Source organism: Natrix helvetica, assembly GCF_964273705.1.
Source record: "Natrix helvetica genome assembly, chromosome: W".
In the NCBI taxonomy this organism is placed as follows: domain Eukaryota; kingdom Metazoa; phylum Chordata; class Lepidosauria; order Squamata; family Natricidae; genus Natrix; species Natrix helvetica.
Window position 1 is genome coordinate 12,571,613 of NC_138555.1, and position 22,829 is coordinate 12,594,441.

A 22,829-nucleotide genomic window follows, 5' to 3' on the forward strand; every position below is an offset into this window, starting at 1 on the left:
CGCGGGGAGGGGGGGATGCGAGGACAAGAGAAGATCACAAGGTCGGTTGGGAGACCGTGGCTGCTGGCTACGCCCGGTCATTTGTACCAACCCCCGCAACCTAGGTGGTCGGGTTCTACAGAGACAGGGCCTGCGGCTGATGCTTTGCAATGCAAGGTCCGTGACCAACAAGGCCCCCCTCATTAATGAGTTGATCTCTGAGGGGGAGCTGGACCTTGCAGGAATAACAGAGACCTGGTTGGGTCACGAGGGTGGTTTACCCCTCGTGGAAATGTGCCCACCAGGTTTCCATGCATTTCATCAGCCTCGGGCCCTGGGTAAGGGTGGAGGGGTGGCGGTGGTTATACGGGATGGTCTAGAGCCGAGGGAGTTCACTGTTCCTCAGATACCCGGGTGTGAGTCACTTGGTATGAAATGGGGCCCAGGGAGGCAGTGGGGTCTGCTGATTGTATACTTGGCTCCTCGCTATACGTCAGCAGCCCTGCCCGAGCTCCTCGAGCTGATCTCGGAGACGGCGGTAGAGATCCCCAAACTTTTGGTTATGGGGGATTTCAACCTGCCGTCGACGGGAGCAGCATCCGAGGTGGCTCGGGAGTTCATGGCTTCCATGACAGCCATGGGCCTGACCCAACTAATTCAGGGTCCCACACATGAAGGTGGCCACACACTGGACCTTGTTTTTGTATCTGAGCAGTGGACGAGTGATCTGGGAATAGGGGACTTAGACATTACTCCCCTGTCATGGTCAGATCACTCTTGTCTCCGGCTAGTCTTCCCTGGCGCTACCCCCCACCGCGAGGAGGCGGAACCAGTGTGTCCAAGCTGGTACCGCCCCAAGCACCTGATGGAACCAGTTAGGTTCCAGTCGGAGCTTGGGCCGTTACCTGTAGCCCTGACCCGCGCTCGGTCGGAGGACCTGGTGGCCGCCTGGAATAGGGCGACGTCTGGGGCCTTGGACCGGGTTGCGCCTTTGCGACCTCTCCTACGGCAGCGACCCACCCGGGCTCCTTGGTATACCGAGGAGCTGAGGGTGATGAAGCGCCAGAGGAGATGTCTAGAGAGCAGGTGGAGGTCCTCACGCTCCGAGTCTGACCGAACACAGGTAAGAGCCTATTTACGGACTTACCTTGTGGCATTGAGAGCGGCCAAACGTAGACATTGTGCCGCTCTTATTGCGTCTGCGGATAACCGCCCTGCCGCCCTGTTTAGGGTCACCCGCTCTCTCTTGGTGCAAGAGACGCGGGGAGCACCCTTACAGGGTAGAGCAGAGGAGTTTGGAGAATATCTGCAGAACAAAGTCGCTCAGATCCGGAGCGGATGGGCCCCCTCCAATGGTCTGGACGGGCCGTCAGCAGTGAGTCTTGTGAGTCCACTCTGGGAGGAGTTTGACTCTGTTGCCCCTGAGGATTTAGACAGGTTGCTTGGAAGGCTGCGACCCACCACATGTTCATTGGACCCGTGTCCCTCCTGGCTGGTACTGGCATCCTGGGAGGTGACACGAGGCTGGCTTCTGGGCCTGGTGAACGCCTCGTTGGGTGAGGGATCCTTACCTACCGTCTTGAAAGAGGCGGTGGTGAGGCCCTTACTCAAGAGGCCTTCACTCGACCCAATGGAGCTAGCTAATTATCGTCCAGTCTCCAACCTCCCTTTTCTGGCAAAGGTTGTTGAGAATGTGGTGGCGCAGCAGTTTCCACGTCACCTTGATGAATCCGATTATCTAGACCCACGCCAGTCCGGCTTCCGACCTGGGCACAGCACAGAGACAGCCTTGGTCGCGTTGGTTGATGATCTCTGGAGGGCCAGAGATAGAGGTTGTTCCTCTATCCTGGTCCTATTAGATCTCTCAGCGGCTTTTGATACCATCGACCATGGTATCCTTTTGCGCCGGCTGGAGGGGATGGGAGTCGGAGGCACCGTGTTACGGTGGTTCGACTCTTACCTCTCCGGCCGGATGCAATATGTGTTGACAGGGGGGCAGAGATCGACCCCGAGGCCACTCTCTTGTGGGGTGCCGCAGGGGTCGGTCCTCTCGCCCCTTCTGTTCAATGCATATGTGAAGCCGCTGGGCGAGATCATCCGTGGTTTTGGGGTTGAATATCATCTGTACGCTGATGATACTCAGCTGTACATCTCAACCCCAAACCACCCCAACGAGGATGTCGAGGTGATGTCCCGGTGTTTGGAAGCCGTCGGGGTCTGGATGGGGGACAACAGACTCAAACTCAACCCCTCCAAGACTGAGTGGCTGTGGCTTCCGGCACCTCGGTTCAGCCAGCTGATCCCATCGCTGGCCATAGGGGACGAGTTACTGCCCCCTGTGGAACGGGCGCGCAATTTGGGCGTCCTCCTTGATGCCCGGCTGTCAATGGATGACCATGTGGCAGCCATGGCAAGGGGGGCGTTCCACCAGGTTCGCCTGGTGTGCCAATTGCGCCCCCTACTGGACCGGGATGCCCTACGCACAGTCACTCACGCACTGGTGACGTCTCGCCTAGACTACTATAATGCTCTCTACATGGGGCTTCCCTTGGGACGAGCCCAGAGACTGCAGCTAGTCCAGAACGCGGCCGTGCGGGTTATTATGGGAAGATCTAGATTCTCCCATGTAACACCGCTCCTGCGCGAGCTGCACTGGCTACCTGTGGTTTTTCGGGTGCGTTTCAAGGTCCTGATTACTATCTTTAAAGCGCTCCATGGCTCAGGACCTAGTTACTTGCGGGATCGCATCCTCCCACATGCATCCCTGCGGCCAATCCGCTCTCACAGGGAGGGCCTTCTCCAGGTGCCGTCCACTAGGCAATGCCAGCGGGCGGCGCCAAGGAGTAGAGCCTTCTCTGTGATGGGCCCAACCCTCTGGAATGACCTCCCCCCCAACATTAGAACCACCTTGGATCTCCGCTTCTTCCGACAAAAATTGAAGACTCACCTGTTCCGATTACCCGGCCTGGCATAATTATAATTATAAATGTTACAACTGTGAACTCCTGGTAGCATACTCTCACCTGGTTATTTTAAGGGTAATGTTTTAATTTCTAATTGTTTTTAGGGCTTTTAGACCCATATTTATTCTTCAGTACAGTACTGTTAATTTTAACCTCCTCTACATATATATGTATTTTTATAGTTATATTTATATTTGTATTTTATCTTTATTTGTTGTGTGGACTGTACACCGCCCCGAGTCCCTTTTTGGGAGAGGGGGCGGTTTAGAAATATGAAGAATAAATAAATTTCATTGAACTTCCCCGAGGCTTGTGTTTCGATCTGTTTTCTACAGGGGTGGAGTCAAAGAGACCAAGGCAGGGGCCCTTTAACTCCACTTCATTTGAACTTTCCTGAGGCTGGTGATTGGAGCTGCTGGCTACAAGGGGGGAGTCAGAGAGACAAAGAGGACTAGGTAGTTGCCCTTTAACTCAATTTTGTTGAACTTCCCTGAGGCTGGGGATTGGAGCTGTTTTCTAAAAGGGGGGTGTCAGAGAGACAAAGGTAGGGGCCATTTAACTCCACTTCATTTGAACTTTCCTGAGGCTGGAGATTGGAGCTGCTAGCTAAAATGGGGGGAGTCAGAGGGACAAAGAGGACTAGGTAGCAGCCCTTTAACTCCATTTCATTTGAAATTTCCTGAGGCTGGTGATTGGAGCTGCTAGCTAAAATGGGGGGAGTCAGAGGGACAAAGAGGACTAGTTAGCAGCCCTTTAACTCCATTTCATTGAACTTCTATGAGGCTGGTGATTGGAGCTGTTTTCTGAAAGGGGGGTATCAGAGAGACAAAGGTAGGGGCCGTTTAACTCCACTTCATTTGAACTTTCATGAGGCTGGTGATTGGAGCTGCTGGCTACAAGAGTGGAGTCAGAGAGACAAAGAGGACTAGGTAGTTGCCCTTTAACTCAATTTCATTGAACTTCCCTGAGGCTGGTGATTGGAGCTGTTTCATACATGAGTGGAGTCAGAGAGACAAAGGCAGGGGCCATTTAACTCCACTTCATTTGAACTTTCCTGACGCTGGTGATTGGAGCTGTTTTCTAAAGGGGGGGTGTCATAGAGACAAAGGTAGCGGCCATTTAACTCCACTTCATTTGAACTTTCCTGAGGCTCGTGATTGGAGCTGCTGGCTAAAATGGGGGGAGTCAGAGGGACGAAGAGGACTAGGTAGCAGCCCTTTAACTCCATTTCATTGAACTTCCCTGAGGCTTGTGTTTCGATCTGTTTTCTACAGGGGTGGAGTAAAAGAGACTAAGGCACGGGCCCTTTAACTCCACTTCATTTGAACTTTCCTGAGGCTGGTGATTGGAGCTGCTGGCTACAAGGGGGGAGTCAGAGAGACAAAGAGGACTAGGTAGTAGCCCTTTAACTCCATTTCATTGAACTTCCCCGAGGCTTGTGTTTCGATCTGTTTTCTACAGGGGTGGAGTAAAAGAGACTAAGGCACGGGCCCTTTAACTCCACTTCATTTGAACTTTCCTGAGGCTGGTGATTGGAGCTGCTGGCTACAAGGGGGGAGTCAGAGAGACAAAGAGGACTAGGTATTCGCACTTTAAATCGATTTCGTTGAACTTCCCTGAGGCTGGTGATTGGAGCTGTTTTATACATGAGTGGAGTCAGAGAGACAAAGGCAGGCGCCATTTAACTCCACTTCATTTGAACTTTCCTGAGGCTGGAGATTGGAGCTGCTAGCTAAAATGGGGGGAGTCAGAGGGACAAAGAGGACTAGGTAGCAGCCCTTTAACTCCATTTCATTTGAAATTTCCTGAGGCTGGTGATTGGAGCTGCTAGCTAAAATGGGGGGAGTCAGAGGGACAAAGAGGACTAGTTAGCAGCCCTTTAACTCCATTTCATTGAACTTCCCTGAGGCTGGTGATTGGAGCTGTTTTCTAAAAGGGGGGTATCAGAGAGACAAAGGTAGGGGCCATTTAACTCCACTTCATTTGAACTTTCATGAGGCTGGTGATTGGAGCTGCTGGCTACAAGAGTGGAGTCAGAGAGACAAAGAGGACTAGGTACTTGCCCTTTAACTCAATTTCATTGAACTTCCCTGAGGCTGGTGATTGGAGCTGTTTCATAAATGAGTGGAGTCAGAGAGACAAAGGCAGGGGCCATTTAACTCCACTTCATTTGAACTTTCCTGAGGCTGGTGATTGGAGCTGTTTTCTAAAAGGGGGGTCTCATAGAGACAAAGGCAGGGGCCATTTAACTCCACTTCATTTGAACTTTCCTGAGGCTGGTGATTGGAGCTGCTAGCTAAAATGGGGGGAGTCAGAGGGACAAAGAGGACTAGGTAGCAGCCCTTGAACTCCATTTCATTGAACTTCCCTGAGGCTGGTGATTGGAGCTGTTTTCTAAAAGGGGGGTGTCAGAGAGACAAAGGTAGGGGCCATTTAACTCCACTTCATTTGAACTTTCATGAGGCTGGTGATTGGAGCTGCTGGCTACAAGAGTGGAGTCAGAGAGACAAAGAGGACTAGATAGTTGCCCTTTAACTCAATTTCATTGAACTTCCCTGAGGCTGGTGATTGGAGCTGTTTCATACATGAGTGGAGTCAGAGAGACAAAGGCAGGGGCCATATAACTCCACTTCATTTGAACTTTCCTGACGCTGGTGATTGGAGCTGTTTTCTAAAGGGGGGGTGTCATAGAGACAAAGGTAGGGGCCATTTAAATCCACTTCATTTGAACTTTCCTGAGGCTGGTGATTGGAGCTGTTTTCTAAAAGGGGGGTGTCAGAGAGACAAAGGTAGGGGCCCTTTAACTCCACTTCATTTGAACTTTCCTGAGGCTGGTGATTGGAGCTGCTGGCTACAAGAGTGGAGTCAGAGAGACAAAGAGGACTAGGTAGTTGCCCTTTAACTCAATTTCATTGAACTTCCCTGAGGCTGGTGATTGGAGCTGTATTATATATGAGTGGAGTCAGAGAGACAAAGGCAGGGGCCATTTAACTCCACTTCATTTGAACTTTCCTGAAGGTCGTGATTGAAGCTGTTTTCTAAAGGGGGGGGGTGTCATAGAGACAAAGGTAGGGGCCATTTAATTCCACTTCATTTGAACTTTCCTGAGGCTGGTGATTGGAGCTGCTAGCTAAAATGGGGGGAGTCAGAGGGACAAAGAGGACTAGGTAGCAGCCCTTTAACTCCATTTCATTTGAACTTTCCTGAGGCTGGTGATTGGAGCTGTTTTCTAAATGGGGGGTGTCATAGAGACAAAGGTAGCGGCCATTTAACTCCACTTCATTTGAACTTTCCTGAGGCTGGTGATTGGAGCTGCTGGCTAAAATGGGGGGAGTCAGAGGGACGAAGAGGACTAGGTAGCAGCCCTTTAACTCCATTTCATTGAACTTCCCTGAGGCTTGTGTTTCGATCTGTTTTCTACAGGGGGGGAGTCAAAGAGACCAAGGCAGGGGCCCTTTAACTCAACTTCATTTGAACTTTCCTGAGGCTGGTGATTGGAGCTGCTGGCTACAAGGGGGGAGTCAGAGAGACAAAGAGGACTAGGTAGTAGCCCTTTAACTCCATTTCATTGAACTTCCCCGAGGCTTGTTTTTCGATCTGTTTTCTACAGGGGTGGAGTAAAAGAGACTAAGGCACGGGCCCTTTAACTCCACTTCATTTGAACTTTCCTGAGGCTGGTGATTGGAGCTGCTGGCTACAAGGGGGGAGTCAGAGAGACAAAGAGGACTAGGTATTCGCCCTTTAAATCAATTTCGTTGAACTTCCCTGAGGCTGGTGATTGGAGCTGTTTTATACATGAGTGGAGTCAGAGAGACAAAGGAAGGGGCCATTTAACTCCACTTCATTTGAACTTTCCTGAGGCTGGTGATTGGAGCTGTTTTCTAAAAGGGGGGGTCTCATAGAGACAAAGGCAGGGGCCATTTAACTCCACTTCATTTGAACTTTCCTGAGGCTGGTGATTGGAGCTGCTAGCTAAAATGGGGGGAGTCAGAGGGACAAAGAGGACTAGGTAGCATCCCTTGAACTCCATTACATTGAACTTCCCTGAGGCTGGTGATTGGAGCTGTTTTCTAAAAGGGGGGTGTCAGAGAGACAAAGGTAGGGGCCATTTAACTCCACTTCATTTGAACTTTCATGAGGCTGGTGATTGGAGCTGCTGGCTACAAGAATGGAGTCAGAGAGACAAAGAGGACTAGATAGTTGCCCTTTAACTCAATTTCATTGAACTTCCCTGAGGCTGGTGATTGGAGCTGTTTCATACATGAGTGGAGTCAGAGAGACAAAGGCAGGGGCCATTTAACTCCACTTCATTTGAACTTTCCTGACGCTGGTGATTGGAGCTGTTTTCTAAAGGGGGGGTGTCATAGAGACAAAGGTAGCGGCCATTTAACTCCACTTCATTTGAACTTTCCTGAGGCTGGTGATTGGAGCTGCTTGCTAAAATGGGGGGAGTCAGAGGGACAAAGAGGACTAGGTAGCATCCCTTGAACTCCATTTCATTGAACTTCCCTGAGGCTGGTGATTGGTGCTGTTTTCTAAAAGGGGGGTGTCAGAGAGACAAAGGTAGGGGCCATTTAACTCCACTTCATTTGAACTTTCATGAGGCTGGTGATTGGAGCTGCTGGCTACAAGAATGGAGTCAGAGAGACAAAGAGGACTAGATAGTTGCCCTTTAACTCAATTTCATTGAACTTCCCTGAGGCTGGTGATTGGAGCTGTTTCATACATGAGTGGAGTCAGAGAGACAAAGGCAGGGGTCATTTAACTCCACTTCATTTGAACTTTCCTGACGCTGGTGATTGGAGCTGTTTTCTAAAGGGGGGGTGTCATAGAGACAAAGGTAGCGGCCATTTAACTCCACTTCATTTGAACTTTCCTGAGGCTGGTGATTGGAGCTGCTGGCTAAAATGGGGGGAGTCAGAGGGACAAAGAGGACTAGGTAGCAGCCCTTTAACTCCATTTCATTTGAACTTTCCTGAGGCTGGTGATTGGAGCCGCTGGCTACAAGAGGGGAGTCAGACAGACAAAGAGGACTAGGTAGTAGCCCTTTAACTCCATTTCATTGAACTTCCCTGAGGCTGGTGATTGGAGCTGTTTTCTAAAGGGGGGTGTCAGAGAGACAAAGGCAGGGGCCATTAAACTCCACTTCATTTGAACTTTCCTGAGGCTGGTGATTGGAGATGCTAGCTAAAATGGGGGGAGTCAGAGGGACAAAGAGGACTAGGTAGCAGCCCTTTAACTCCATTTCATTGAACTTCCCTGAGGCTGGTGATTGCAGCTGTTTTCTAAAAGGGGGGTGTCAGAGAGACAAAGGTAGGGGCCATTTAACTCCAATTCATTTGAACTTTCCTGAGGCTGGAGATTGGAGCTGCTGGCTACAAGGGGGGAGTCAGAGAGACAAAGAGGACTAGGTAGTAGCCCTTTAACTCCATTTCATTGAACTTCCCTGAGGCTGGTGATTGGAGCTGTTTTCTAAAAGGGGGGTATCAGAGAGACAAAGGTAGGGGCCATTTAACTCCACTTCATTTGAACTTTCATGATGCTGGTGATTGGAGATGCTGGCTACAAGAGTGGAGTCAGAGAGACAAAGAGGACTAGGTAGTTGCCCTTTAACTCAATTTCATTGAACTTCCCTGAGGCTGGTGATTGGAGCTGTTTCATACATGAGTGGAGTCAGAGAGACAAAGGCAGGGGCCATTTAACTCCACTTCATTTGAACTTTCCTGAAGCTGGTGATTGGAGCTGCTAGCTAAAATGGGGGGAGTCAGAGGGACAAAGAGGACTAGGTAGCAGCCCTTTAACTCTATTTCATTTGAACTTTCCTGAGGCTGTTGATTGGAGCTGCTGGCTACAAGAGGGGAGTCAGACAGACAAAGAGGACTAGGTAGTAGCCCTTTAACTCCATTTCATTGAACTTCCCTGAGGCTGGTGATTGGAGCTGTTTTCTAAAAGGGGGGTGTCAGAGAGACAAAGGCAGGGGCCATTTAACTCCACTTCATTTGAACTTTCCTGACGCTGGTGATTGGAGCTGTTTTCTAAAGGGGGGGTGTCATAGAGACAAAGGTAGCGGCCATTTAACTCCACTTCATTTGAACTTTCCTGAGGCTGGTGATTGGAGCTGCTGGCTAAAATGGGGGGAGTTAGAGGGACGAAGAGGACTAGGTAGCAGCCCTTTAACTCCATTTCATTGAACTTCCCTGAGGCTTGTGTTTCGATCTGTTTTCTACAGGGGGTGAGTCAAAGAGACCAAGGCAGGGGCCCTTTAACTCAACTTCATTTGAACTTTCCTGAGGCTGGTGATTGGAGCTACTGGCTACAAGGGGGGAGTAGGAAAGACAAAGAGGACTAGGTAGTAGCCCTTTAACTCCATTTCATTGAACTTCCCCGAGGCTTGTGTTTCGATCTGTTTTCTACAGGGGTGTAGTAAAAGAGACCAAGGCACGGGCCCTTTAACTCCACTTTATTTGAACTTTCCTGAGGCTGGTGATTGGAGCTGCTGGCTACAAGGGGGGAGTCAGAGAGACAAAGAGGACTAGGTATTCGCCCTTTAAATCAATTTCGTTGAACTTCCCTGAGGCTGGTGATTGGAGCTGTTTTATACATGAGTGGAGTCAGAGAGACAAAGGTAGGGGCCATTTAACTCCACTTCATTTGAACTTTCCTGAGGCTGGTGATTGGAGCTGTTTTCTAAAAGGGGGGTTTCATAGAGACAAAGGCAGGGGCCATTTAACTCCACTTCATTTGAACTTTCCTGAGGCTGGTGATTGGAGCTGCTAGCTAAAATGGGGGGCGTCAGAGGGACAAAGAGGACTAGGTAGCAGCCCTTGAACTCCATTTCATTGAACTTCCCTGAGGCTGGTGATTGGAGCTGTTTTCTAAAAGGGGGGTGTCAGAGAGAGAAAGGTAGGGGCCATTTAACTCCACTTCATTTGAACTTCCCTGAGGCTGGTGATTGGAGCTGTTTTCTAAAAGGGGGGTATCAAAGAGACAAAGGTAGGGGCCATTTAACTCCACTTCATTTGAACTTTCATGAGGTTTGTGATTGGAGCTGCTGGCTACAAGAGTGGAGTCAGAGAGAGAAAGAGGACTAGGTAGTTCCCTTTAACTCAATTTCATTGAACTTCCCTGAGGCTGGTGATTGGAGCTGTTTCATACATGAGTGGAGTCAGAGAGACAAAGGCAGGGGCCATTTAACTCCACTTCATTTGAACTTTCCTGAAGCTGGTGATTGGAGCTGTTTTCTAAAGGGGGGGTGTCGTAGAGACAAAGGTAGGGGCCATTTAACTCCACTTCATTTGAACTTTCCTGAGGCTGGTGATTGGAGCTGCTAGCTAAAATGGGGGGAGTCAGAGGGACAAAGAGGACTAGGTAGCAGCCCTTTAACTCCATTTCATTTGAACTTTCCTGAGGCTGGTGATTGGAGCTGCTGGCTACAAGAGGGGAGTCAGACAGACAAAGAGGACTAGGTAGTAGCCCTTTAACTCCATTTCATTGAACTTCCCCGAGGCTTGTGTTTCGATCTGTTTTCTACAGGGGTGGAGTCAAAGAGACCAAGGTAGGGGCCCTTTAACTCCACTTCATTTGAACTTTCCTGAGGCTGGTGATTGGAGCTGCTGGCTACAAGGGGGGAGTCAGAGAGACAAAGAGGACTAGGTAGTTGCCCTTTAACTCAATTTCGTTGAACTTCCCTGAGGCTGGTGATTGGAGCTGTTTTCTAAAAGGGGGGTGTCATAGAGACAAAGGCAGGGGCCATTTAACTCCACTTCATTTGAACTTTCATGAGGCTGGTGATTGGAGCTGCTGGCTACAAGAGGGGAGTCAGAGAGACAAAGAGGACTAGGTAGTTGCCCTTTAACTCAATTTCATTGAACTTCCCTGAGGCTGGTGATTGGAGCTTTTTCATACATGAGTGGAATCAGAGAGACAAAGGCAGGGGCCATTTAACTCCACTTCATTTGAACTTTCCTGAGGCTGGTGATTGGAGCTGCTGGCTACAAGAGGGGAGTCAGAGACAAAGAGGAATAGTTAGTTGCCCTTTAACTCAATTTCATTGAACTTCCCTGAGGCTGGTGATTGGAGCTGTTCTATACATGAGTGGAGTCAGAGAGACAAAGGCCGGGGCCATTAATCTCCACTTCATTTGAACTTTCCTGAAGCTGGTGATTGGAGCTGTTTTCTAAAGGGGGGGTGTCATAGAGAAAAAGGTAGGGGCCTTTTAACTCCACTTCATTTGAACTTTCCTGAGGCTGGTGATTGGAGCTGCTAGCTAAAATGGGGGGAGTCAGAGGGACAAAGAGGACTAGGTAGCAGCCCTTGAACTCCATTTCATTGAACTTCCCTGAGGCTGGTGATTGCAGCTGTTTTCTAAAAGGGGGGTGTCAGAGAGACAAAGGTAGGGGCCATTTAAATCCACTTCATTTGAACTTTCCTGAGGCTGGAGATTGGAGCTGCTGGCTACAAGGGGGGAGTCAGAGGGACAAAGAGGACTAGGTAGCAGCCCTTTAACTCCATTTCATTGAACTTCCCTGAGGCTGGTGATTGGAGCTGTTTTCTAAAAGGGGGGTGTCAGAGAGACAAAGGTAGCGGCCATTTAACTCCACTTCATTTGAACTTTCCTGAGGCTGGTGATTGGAGCTGCTGGCTAAAATGGGGGAAGTCAGAGGGACGAAGAGGACTAGGTAGCAGCCCTTTAACTCCATTTCATTGAACTTCCCTGAGGCTTGTGTTTCGATCTGTTTTCTACAGGGGGGGAGTCAAAGAGACCAAGGCAGGGGCCATTAATCTCCACTTCATTTGAACTTTCCTGAAGCTGGTGATTGGAGCTGTTTTCTAAAGGGGGGGGGGGTGTCATAGAGACAAAGGTAGGGTCCTTTTAACTCCACTTCATTTGAACTTTCCTGAGGCTGGTGATTGGAGCTGCTAGCTAAAATGGGGGGAGTCAGAGGGACAAAGAGGACTAGGTAGCAGCCCTTGAATTCCATTTCATTGAACTTCCCTGAGGCTGGTGATTGCAGCTGTTTTCTAAAGGGGGGGGTGTCAGAGAGACAAAGGTAGGGGCCATTTAAATCCACTTCATTTGAACTTTCCTGAGGCTGGTGATTGGAGCTGTTTTCTAAAAGGGGGGTGTCAGAGAGACAAAGGTAGGGGCCCTTTAACTCCACTTCATTTGAACTTTCATGAGGCTGGTGATTGGAGCTGCTGGCTACAAGAGTGGAGTCAGAGAGACAAAGAGGACTAGGTAGTTGCCCTTTAACTCAATTTCATTGAACTTCCCTGAGGCTGGTGATTGGAGCTGTTTCATAAATGAGTGCAGTCTCAGAGACAAAGGCAGGGGCCATTTAACTCCACTTCATTTGAACTTTCCTGACGCTGGTGATTGGAGCTGTTTTCTAAAGGGGGGGTGTCATAGAGACAAAGGTAGCGGCCATTTAACTCCACTTCATTTGAACTTTCCTGAGGCTGGTGATTGGGGCTACTGGCTTAAATGGGGGGAGTCAGAGGGACGAAGAGGACTAGGTAGCAGCCCTTTAACTCCATTTCATTGAAATTCCCTGAGGCTTGTGTTTCGATCTGTTTTCTACAGGGGGGGAGTCAAAGAGACCAAGGCAGGGGCCCTGTAACTCAACTTCATTTGAACTTTCCTGAGGCTGGTGATTGGAGCTGCTGGCTACAAGGGGGGAGTCAGAGAGACAAAGAGGACTAGGTAGTAGCCCTTTAACTCCATTTCATTGAACTTCCCCGAGGCTTGTGTTTCGATCTGTTTTCTACAGGGGTGGAGTAAAAGAGACTAAGGCACGGGCCCTTTAACTCCACTTCATTTGAACTTTCCTGAGGCTGGTGATTGGAGCTGCTGGCTACAAGGGGGGAGTCAGAGAGACAAAGAGGACTAGGTATTCGCCCTTTAAATCAATTTCGTTGAACTTCCCTGAGGCTGGTGATTGGAGCTGTTTTATACATGAGTGGAGTCAGAGAGACAAAGGCAGGGGCCATTTAACTCCACTTCATTTGAACTTTCCTGAGGCTGGTGATTGGAGCTGTTTTCTAAAAGGGGGGGTCTCATAGAGACAAAGGCAGGGGCCATTTAACTCCACTTCATTTGAACTTTCCTGAGGCTGGTGATTGGAGCTGCTAGCTAAAATGGGGGGAGTCAGAGGGACAAAGAGGACTAGGTAGCAGCCCTTGAACTCCATTTCATTGAACTTCCCTGAGGCTGGTGATTGGAGCTGTTTTCTAAAAGGGGGTTGTCAGAGAGACAAAGGTAGGGGCCATTTAACTCCACTTCATTTGAACTTTCCTGAAGGTCGTGATTGAAGCTGTTTTCTAAAGGGGGGGGGGGTGTCATAGAGACAAAGGTAGGGGCCATTTAATTCCACTTCATTTCAACTTTCCTGAGGCTGGTGATTGGAGCTGCTAGCTAAAATGGGGGGAGTCAGAGGGACAAAGAGGACTAGGTAGCAGCCCTTTAACTCCATTTCATTTGAACTTTCCTGAGGCTGGTGATTGGAGCTACTGGCTACAAGACGGGAGTCAGACAGACAAAGAGGACTAGGTAGTAGCCCTTTAACTCCATTTCATTGAACTTCCCTGAGGATGGTGATTGGAGCTGTTTTCTAAAAGGAGGGTGTCAGAGAGACAAAGGTAGGGGCCATTTAACTGCACTTCATTTGAACTTTCCTGAGGCTGGTGATTGGAGCTGCTGGCTACAAGAGGGGAGTCAGAGAGACAAAGAGGACTAGTTAGTTGCCCTTTAACTCAATTTCATTGAACTTTCCTGAGGCTGGTGATTGGAGCTGTTTTATACATGAGTGGAGTCAGAGAGACAAAGGCAGGGGCCATTTAACTCCACTTCATTTGAACTTTCCTGAAGCTGGTGATTGGAGCTGTTTTCTAAATGGGGGGTGTCAGAGAGACAAAGGTAGGGGCCATTTAAATCCACTTCATTTGAACTTTCCTGAGGCTGGAGATTGGAGCTGCTGGCTACAAGAGGGGAGTCAGACAGAAAAAGAGGACTAGGTAGTAGCCCTTTAACTCCATTTCATTGAACTTCCCTGAGGCTGGTGATTGGAGCTGTTTTCTAAATGGGGGGTGTCAGAGAGACAAAGGTAGGGGCCATTTAACTCCACTTCATTTGAAATTTCCAGAGGCTAGTGATTGGAACTGCTGGCTACAAGGGGGGAGTCAGAGGGACAAAGAGGACTAGGTAGCAGCCCTTGAACTCCATTTCATTGAACTTCCCTGAGGCTGGTGATTGCAGCTGTTTTCTAAAAGGGGGGTGTCAGAGAGACAAAGGTAGGGGCCATTTAAATTCACTTCTTTTGACCTTTCCTGAGGCTGGAGATTGGAGCTGCTGGCTACATGGGGGGAGTCAGAGAGACAAAGAGGACTAGGTAGTAGCCCTTTAACTCAATTTCATTGAACTTCCCCGAGGCTTGTGTTTCGATCTGTTTTTTACAGGGGGGGAGTCAAAGAGACCAAGGCAGGGGCCCTTTAACTCCACTTCATTTGAAATTTCCTGAGGCTAGTGATTGGAACTGCTGGCTACAAGGGGGGAGTCAGAGAGACAAAGAGGACTAGGTAGTAGCCCTTTAACTCCATTTCATTGAACTTCCCTGAGGCTGGTGATTGGAGCTGTTTTCTAAAAGGGGGGTATCAGAGAGACAAAGGTAGGGGCCATTTAACTCCACTTCATTTGAACTTTCATGAGGCTGGTGATTGGAGCTGCTGGCTACAAGAGTGGAGTCAGAGAGACAAAGAGGACTAGATAGTTGCCCTTTAACTCAATTTCATTGAACTTCCCTGAGGCTGGTGATTGGAGCTGTTTCATACATGAGTGGAGTCAGAGAGACAAAGGCAGGGGCCATTTAACTCCACTTCATTTGAACTTTCCTGACGCTGGTGATTGGAGCTGTTTTCTAAAGGGGGGGTGTCATAGAGACAAAGGTAGCGGCCATTTAACTCCACTTCATTTGAACTTTCCTGAGGCTGGTGATTGGAGCTGCTGGCTAAAATGGGGGGAGTCAGAGGGACGAAGAGGACTAGGTAGCAGCCCTTTAACTCCATTTCATTGAACTTCCCTGAGGCTTGTGTTTCGATCTGTTTTCTACAGGGGGGGAGTCAAAGAGACCAAGGTAGGGGCCATTAATCTCCACTTCATTTGAACTTTCCTGAAGCTGGTGATTGGAGCTGTTTCATAAATGAGTGGAGTCTCAGAGACAAAGGCAGGGGCCATTTAACTCCACTTCATTTGAACTTTCCTGACGCTGGTGATTGGAGCTGTTTTCTAAAGGGGGGGTGTCATAGAGACAAAGGTAGCGGCCATTTAACTCCACTTCATTTGAACTTTCCTGAGGCTGGTGATTGGAGCTGCTGGCTAAAATGGGGGGAGTCAGAGGGACGAAGAGGACTAGGTAGCAGCCCTTTAACTCCATTTCATTGAACTTCCCTGAGGCTTGTGTTTCGATCTGTTTTCTACAGGGGGGGAGTCAAAGAGACCAAGGTAGGGGCCATTAATCTCCACTTCATTTGAACTTTCCTGAAGCTGGTGATTGGAGCTGTTTCATAAATGAGTGGAGTCTCAGAGACAAAGGCAGGGGCCATTTAACTCCACTTCATTTGAACTTTCCTGACGCTGGTGATTGGAGCTGTTTTCTAAAGGGGGGGTGTCATAGAGACAAAGGTAGCTGCCATTTAACTCCACTTCATTTGAACTTTCCTGAGGCTGGTGATTGGGGCTACTGGCTAAAATGGGGGGAGTCAGAGGGACGAAGAGGACTAGGTAGCAGCCCTTTAACTCCATTTCATTGAACTTCCCTGAGGCTTGTGTTTCGATCTGTTTTCTACAGGGGGGGAGTCAAAGAGACCAAGGCAGGGGCCCTGTAACTCAACTTCATTTGAACTTTCCTGAGGCTGGTGATTGGAGCTGCTGGCTACAAGGGGGGAGTCAGAGAGACAAAGAGGACTAGGTAGTAGCCCTTTAACTCCATTTCATTGAACTTCCCCGAGGCTTGTGTTTCGATCTGTTTTCTACAGGGGTGGAGTAAAAGAGACTAAGGCACGGGCCCTTTAACTCCACTTCATTTGAACTTTCCTGAGGCTGGTGATTGGAGCTGCTGGCTACAAGGGGGGAGTCAGAGAGACAAAGAGGACTAGGTATTCGCCCTTTAAATCAATTTCGTTGAACTTCCCTGAGGCTGGTGATTGGAGCTGTTTTATACATGAGTGGAGTCAGAGAGACAAAGGCAGGGGCCATTTAACTCCACTTCATTTGAACTTTCCTGAGGCTGGTGATTGGAGCTGTTTTCTAAAAGGGGGGGGGGGGTCTCATAGAGACAAAGGCAGGGGCCATTTAACTCCACTTCATTTGAACTTTCCTGAGGCTGGTGATTGGAGCTGCTAGCTAAAATGGGGGGAGTCAGAGGGACAAAGAGGACTAGGTAGCAGCCCTTGAACTCCATTTCATTGAACTTCCCTGAGGCTGGTGATTGGAGCTGTTTTCTAAAAGGGGGTTGTCAGAGAGACAAAGGTAGGGGCCATTTAACTCCACTTCATTTGAACTTTCCTGAAGGTCGTGATTGAAGCTGTTTTCTAAAGGGGGGGGGTGTCATAGAGACAAAGGTAGGGGCCATTTAATTCCACTTCATTTGAACTTTCCTGAGGCTGGTGATTGGAGCTGCTAGCTAAAATGGGGGGAGTCAGAGGGACAAAGAGGACTAGGTAGCAGCCCTTTAACTCCATTTCATTTGAACTTTCCTGAGGCTGGTGATTGGAGCTACTGGCTACAAGAGGGGAGTCAGACAGACAAAGAGGACTAGGTAGCAGCCCTTTAACTCAATTTCATTGAACTTTCCTGAGGCTGGTGATTGGAGCTGTTTTATACATGAGTGGAGTCAGAGAGACAAAGGCAGGGGCCATTTAACTCCACTTCATTTGAACTTTCCTGAAGCTGGTGATTGGAGCTGTTTTCTAAATAGGGGGTGTCAGAGAGACAAAGGTAGGGGCCATTTTAATCCACTTCATTTGAACTTTCCTGAGGCTGGAGATTGGAGCTGCTGGCTACAAGAGGGGAGTCAGACAGAAAAAGAGGACTAGGTAGTAGCCCTTTAACTCCATTTCATTGAACTTCCCTGAGGCTGGTGATTGGAGCTGTTTTCTAAAAGGGGGGTGTCAGAGAGACAAAGGTAGGGGCCATTTAACTCCACTTCATTTGAAATTTCCAGAGGCTAGTGATTGGAACTGCTGGCTACAAGGGGGGAGTCAGAGGGACAAAGAGGACTAGGTAGCAGCCCTTTAACTCCATTTCATTGAACTTCCCTGAGGCTGGTGATTGCAGCTGTTTTCTAAAAGGGGGGTGTCAGAGAGACAAAGGTAGGGGCCATTTAAATTCACTTCTTTTGACCTTTCCTGAGGCTGGAGATTGGAGCTGCTGGCTACATGGGGGGAGTCAGAGAGACAAAGAGGACTAGGTAGTAGCCCTTTAACTCCATTTCATTGAACTTCCCCGAGGCTTGTGTTTCGATCTGTTTTTTACAGGGGGGGAGTCAAAGAGACCAAGGCAGGGGCCCTTTAACTCCACTTCATTTGAAATTTCCTGAGGCTAGTGATTGGAACTGCTGGCTACAAGGGGGGAGTCAGAGGGACAAAGAGGACTAGGTAGCAGCCCTTTAACTCCATTTCATTGAACTTCCCTGAGGCTGGTGATTGGAGCTGTTTTCTAAAAGGGGGGTGTCAGAGAGACAAAGGTAGGGGCCATTTAACTCCACTTCATTTGAACTTTCATGAGGCTGGTGATTGGAGCTGCTGGCTACAAGAGTGGAGTCAGAGAGACAAAGAGGACTAGATAGTTGCCCTTTAACTCAATTTCATTGAACTTCCCTGAGGCTGGTGATTGGAGCTGTTTCATACATGAGTGGAGTCAGAGAGACAAAGGCAGGGGCCATTTAACTCCACTTCATTTGAACTTTCCTGACGCTGGTGATTGGAGCTGTTTTCTAAAGGGGGGGTGTCATAGAGACAAAGGTAGCGGCCATTTAACTCCACTTCATTTGAACTTTCCTGAGGCTGGTGATTGGAGCTGCTGGCTAAAATGGGGGGAGTCAGAGGGACGAAGAGGACTAGGTAGCAGCCCTTTAACTCCATTTCATTGAACTTCCCTGAGGCTTGTGTTTCGATCTGTTTTCTACAGGGGGGGAGTCAAAGAGACCAAGGCAGGGGCCATTAATCTCCACTTCATTTGAACTTTCCTGAAGCTGGTGATTGGAGCTGTTTTCTAAAGGGGGGGGGGTGTCATAGAGACAAAGGTAGGGGCCTTTTAACTCCACTTCATTTGAACTTTCCTGAGGCTGGTGATTGGAGCTGCTAGCTAAAATGGGGGGAGTCAGAGGGACAAAGAGGACTAGGTAGCAGCCCTTGAACTCCATTTCATTGAACTTCCCTGAGGCTGGTGATTGCAGCTGTTTTCTAAAGGGGGGGTGTCATAGAGACAAAGGTAGGGGCCTTTTAACTCCACTTCATTTGAACTTTCCTGAGGCTGGTGATTGGAGCTGCTAGCTAAAATGGGGGGAGTCAGAGGGACAAAGAGGACTAGGTAGCAGCCCTTGAACTCCATTTCATTGAACTTCCCTGAGGCTGGTGATTGCAGCTGTTTTCTAAAGGGGGGGTGTCAGAGAGACAAAGGTAGGGGCCATTTAAATCCACTTCATTTGAACTTTCCTGAGGCTGGTGATTGGAGCTGTTTTCTAAAAGGGGGGTGTCAGAGAGACAAAGGTAGGGGCCCTTTAACTCCACTTCATTTGAACTTTCATGAGGCTGGTGATTGGAGCTGCTGGCTACAAGAGTGGAGTCAGAGAGACAAAGAGGACTAGGTAGTTGCCCTTTAACTCAATTTCATTGAACTTCCCTGAGGCTGGTGATTGGAGCTGTTTCATAAATGAGTGGAGTCTCAGAGACAAAGGCAGGGGCCATTTAACTCCACTTCATTTGAACTTTCCTGACGCTGGTGATTGGAGCTGTTTTCTAAAGGGGGGGTGTCATAGAGACAAAGGTAGCGGCCATTTAACTCCACTTCATTTGAACTTTCCTGAGGCTGGTGATTGGAGCTACTGGCTAAAATGGGGGGAGTCAGAGGGACGAAGAGGACTAGGTAGCAGCCCTTTAACTCCATTTCATTGAACTTCCCTGAGGCTTGTGTTTCGATCTGTTTTCTACAGGGGGGGAGTCAAAGAGACCAAGGCAGGGGCCCTTTAACTCAACTTCATTTGAACTTTCCTGAGGCTGGTGATTGGAGCTGCTGGCTACAAGGGGGGAGTCAGAGAGACAAAGAGGACTAGGTAGTAGCCCTTTAACTCCATTTCATTGAACTTCCCCGAGGCTTGTGTTTCGATCTGTTTTCTACAGGGGTGGAGTAAAAGAGACTAAGGCACGGGCCCTTTAACTCCACTTCATTTGAACTTTCCTGAGGCTGGTGATTGGAGCTGCTGGCTACAAGGGGGGAGTCAGAGAGACAAAGAGGACTAGGTATTCGCCCTTTAAATCAATTTCGTTGAACTTCCCTGAGGCTGGTGATTGGAGCTGTTTTATACATGAGTGGAGTCAGAGAGACAAAGGCAGGGGCCATTTAACTCCACTTCATTTGAACTTTCCTGAGGCTGGTGATTGGAGCTGTTTTCTAAAAGGGGGGGTCTCATAGAGACAAAGGCAGGGGCCATTTAACTCCACTTCATTTGAACTTTCCTGAGGCTGGTGATTGGAGCTGCTAGCTAAAATGGGGGGAGTCAGAGGGACAAAGAGGACTAGGTAGCAGCCCTTGAACTCCATTTCATTGAACTTCCCTGAGGCTGGTGATTGGAGCTGTTTTCTAAAAGGGGGGTGTCAGAGAGACAAAGGTAGGGGCCATTTAACTCCACTTCATTTGAACTTTCCTGAAGGTCGTGATTGAAGCTGTTTTCTAAAGGGGGGGGGGGTGTCATAGAGACAAAGGTAGGGGCCATTTAATTCCACTTCATTTGAACTTTCCTGAGGCTGGTGATTGGAGCTGCTAGCTAAAATGGGGGGAGTCAGAGGGACAAAGAGGACTAGGTAGCAGCCCTTTAACTCCATTTCATTTGAACTTTCCTGAGGCTGGTGATTGGAGCTACTGGCTACAAGAGGGGAGTCAGACAGACAAAGAGGACTAGGTAGTAGCCCTTTAACTCCATTTCATTGAACTTCCCTGAGGATGGTGATTGGAGCTGTTTTCTAAAAGGGGGGTGTCAGAGAGACAAAGGTAGGGGCCATTTAACTGCACTTCATTTGAACTTTCCTGAGGCTTCTGATTGGAGCTGCTGGCTACAAGAGGGGAGTCAGAGAGACAAAGAGGACTAGTTAGTTGCCCTTTAACTCAATTTCATTGAACTTTCCTGAGGCTGGTGATTGGAGCTGTTTTATACATGAGTGGAGTCAGAGAGACAAAGGCAGGGGCCATTTAACTCCACTTCATTTGAACTTTCCTGAAGCTGGTGATTGGAGCTGTTTTCTAAATGGGGGGTGTCATAGAGACAAAGGTAGCGGCCATTTAACTCCACTTCATTTGAACTTTCCTGAGGCTGGTGATTGGAGCTGCTGGCTAAAATGGGGGGAGTCAGAGGGACGAAGAGGACTAGGTAGCAGCCCTTTAACTCCATTTCATTGAACTTCCCTGAGGCTTGTGTTTCGATCTGTTTTCTACAGGGGGGGAGTCAAAGAGACCAAGGCAGGGGCCCTTTAACTCAACTTCATTTGAACTTTCCTGAGGCTGGTGATTGGAGCTGCTGGCTACAAGGGGGGAGTCAGAGAGACAAAGAGGACTAGGTAGTAGCCCTTTAACTCCATTTCATTGAACTTCCCCGAGGCTTGTGTTTCGATCTGTTTTCTACAGGGGTGGAGTAAAAGAGACTAAGGCACGGGCCCTTTAACTCCACTTCATTTGAACTTTCCTGAGGCTGGTGATTGGAGCTGCTGGCTACAAGGGGGGAGTCAGAGAGACAAAGAGGACTAGGTATTCGCCCTTTAAATCAATTTCGTTGAACTTCCCTGAGGCTGGTGATTGGAGCTGTTTTATACATGAGTGGAGTCAGAGAGACAAAGGCAGGGGCCATTTAACTCCACTTCATTTGAACTTTCCTGAGGCTGGTGATTGGAGCTGTTTTCTAAAAGGGGGGGTCTCATAGAGACAAAGGCAGGGGCCATTTAACTCCACTTCATTTGAACTTTCCTGAGGCTGGTGATTGGAGCTGCTAGCTAAAATGGGGCGAGTCAGAGGGAAAAAGAGGACTAGGTAGCAGCCCTTGAACTCCATTTCATTGAACTTCCCTGAGGCTGGTGATTGGAGCTGTTTTCTAAAAGGGGGGTGTCAGAGAGACAAAGGTAGGGGCCATTTAACTCCACTTCATTTGAACTTTCATGAGGCTGGTGATTGGAGCTGCTGGCTACAAGAGTGGAGTCAGAGAGACAAAGAGGACTAGATAGTTGCCCTTTAACTCAATTTCATTGAACTTCCCTGAGGCTGGTGATTGGAGCTGTTTCATACATGAGTGGAGTCAGAGAGACAAAGGCAGGGGCCATTTAACTCCACTTCATTTGAACTTTCCTGACGCTGGTGATTGGAGCTGTTTTCTAAAGGGGGGGTGTCATAGAGACAAAGGTAGCGGCCATTTAACTCCACTTCATTTGAACTTTCCTGAGGCTGGTGATTGGAGCTGCTGGCTAAAATGGGGGGAGTCAGAGGGACGAAGAGGACTAGGTAGCAGCCCTTTAACTCCATTTCATTGAACTTCCCTGAGGCTTGTGTTTCGATCTGTTTTCTACAGGGGGGGGAGTCAAAGAGACCAAGGCAGGGGCCATTAATCTCCACTTCATTTTAACTTTCCTGAAGCTGGTGATTGGAGCTGTTTTCTAAAGGGGGGGGTGTCATAGAGACAAAGGTAGGGGCCTTTTAACTCCACTTCATTTGAACTTTCCTGAGGCTGGTGATTGGAGCTGCTAGCTAAAATGGGGGGAGTCAGAGGGACAAAGAGGACTAGGTAGCAGCCCTTGAACTCCATTTCATTGAACTTCCCTGAGGCTGGTGATTGCAGCTGTTTTCTAAAAGGGGGGTGTCAGAGAGACAAAGGTAGGGGCCATTTAAATCCACTTCATTTGAACTTTCCTGAGGCTGGTGATTGGAGCTGTTTTCTAAAAGGGGGGTGTCAGAGAGACAAAGGTAGGGGCCATTTAACTCCACTTCATTGGAACTTTCCTGAGGCTGGTGATTGGAGCTGATGGCTACAAGAGGGGAGTCAGAGAGACAAAGAGGACTAGGAAGTTGCCCTTTAACTCAATTTCATTGAACTTCCCTGAGGCTGATGATTGGAGCTGTATTATACATGAGTGGAGTCAGAGAGACAAAGAGGACTAGGTAGTAGCCCTTTAACTCCATTTCATTGAACTTCCATGAGGATGGTGATTGGAGCTACTGGCTACAAGAGGGGAGTCAGACAGACAAAGAGGACTAGGTAGTAGCCCTTTAACTCCATTTCATTGAACTTCCCTGAGGATGGTGATTGGAGCTGTTTTTTAAAAGGGGGGTGTCAGAGAGACAAAGGTAGGGGCCATTTAACTGCACTTCATTTGAACTTTCCTGAGGCTGGTGATTGGAGCTGCTGGCTACAAGAGGGGAGTCAGAGAGACAAAGAGGACTAGTTAGTTGCCCTTTAACTCAATTTCATTGAACTTTCCTGAGGCTGGTGATTGGAGCTGTTTTATACATGAGTGGAGTCAGAGAGACAAAGGCAGGGGCCATTTAACTCCACTTCATTTGAATTTTCCTGAAGCTGGTGATTGGAGCTGTTTTCTAAATGGGGGGTGTCATAGAGACAAAGGTAGGGGCCATTTAAT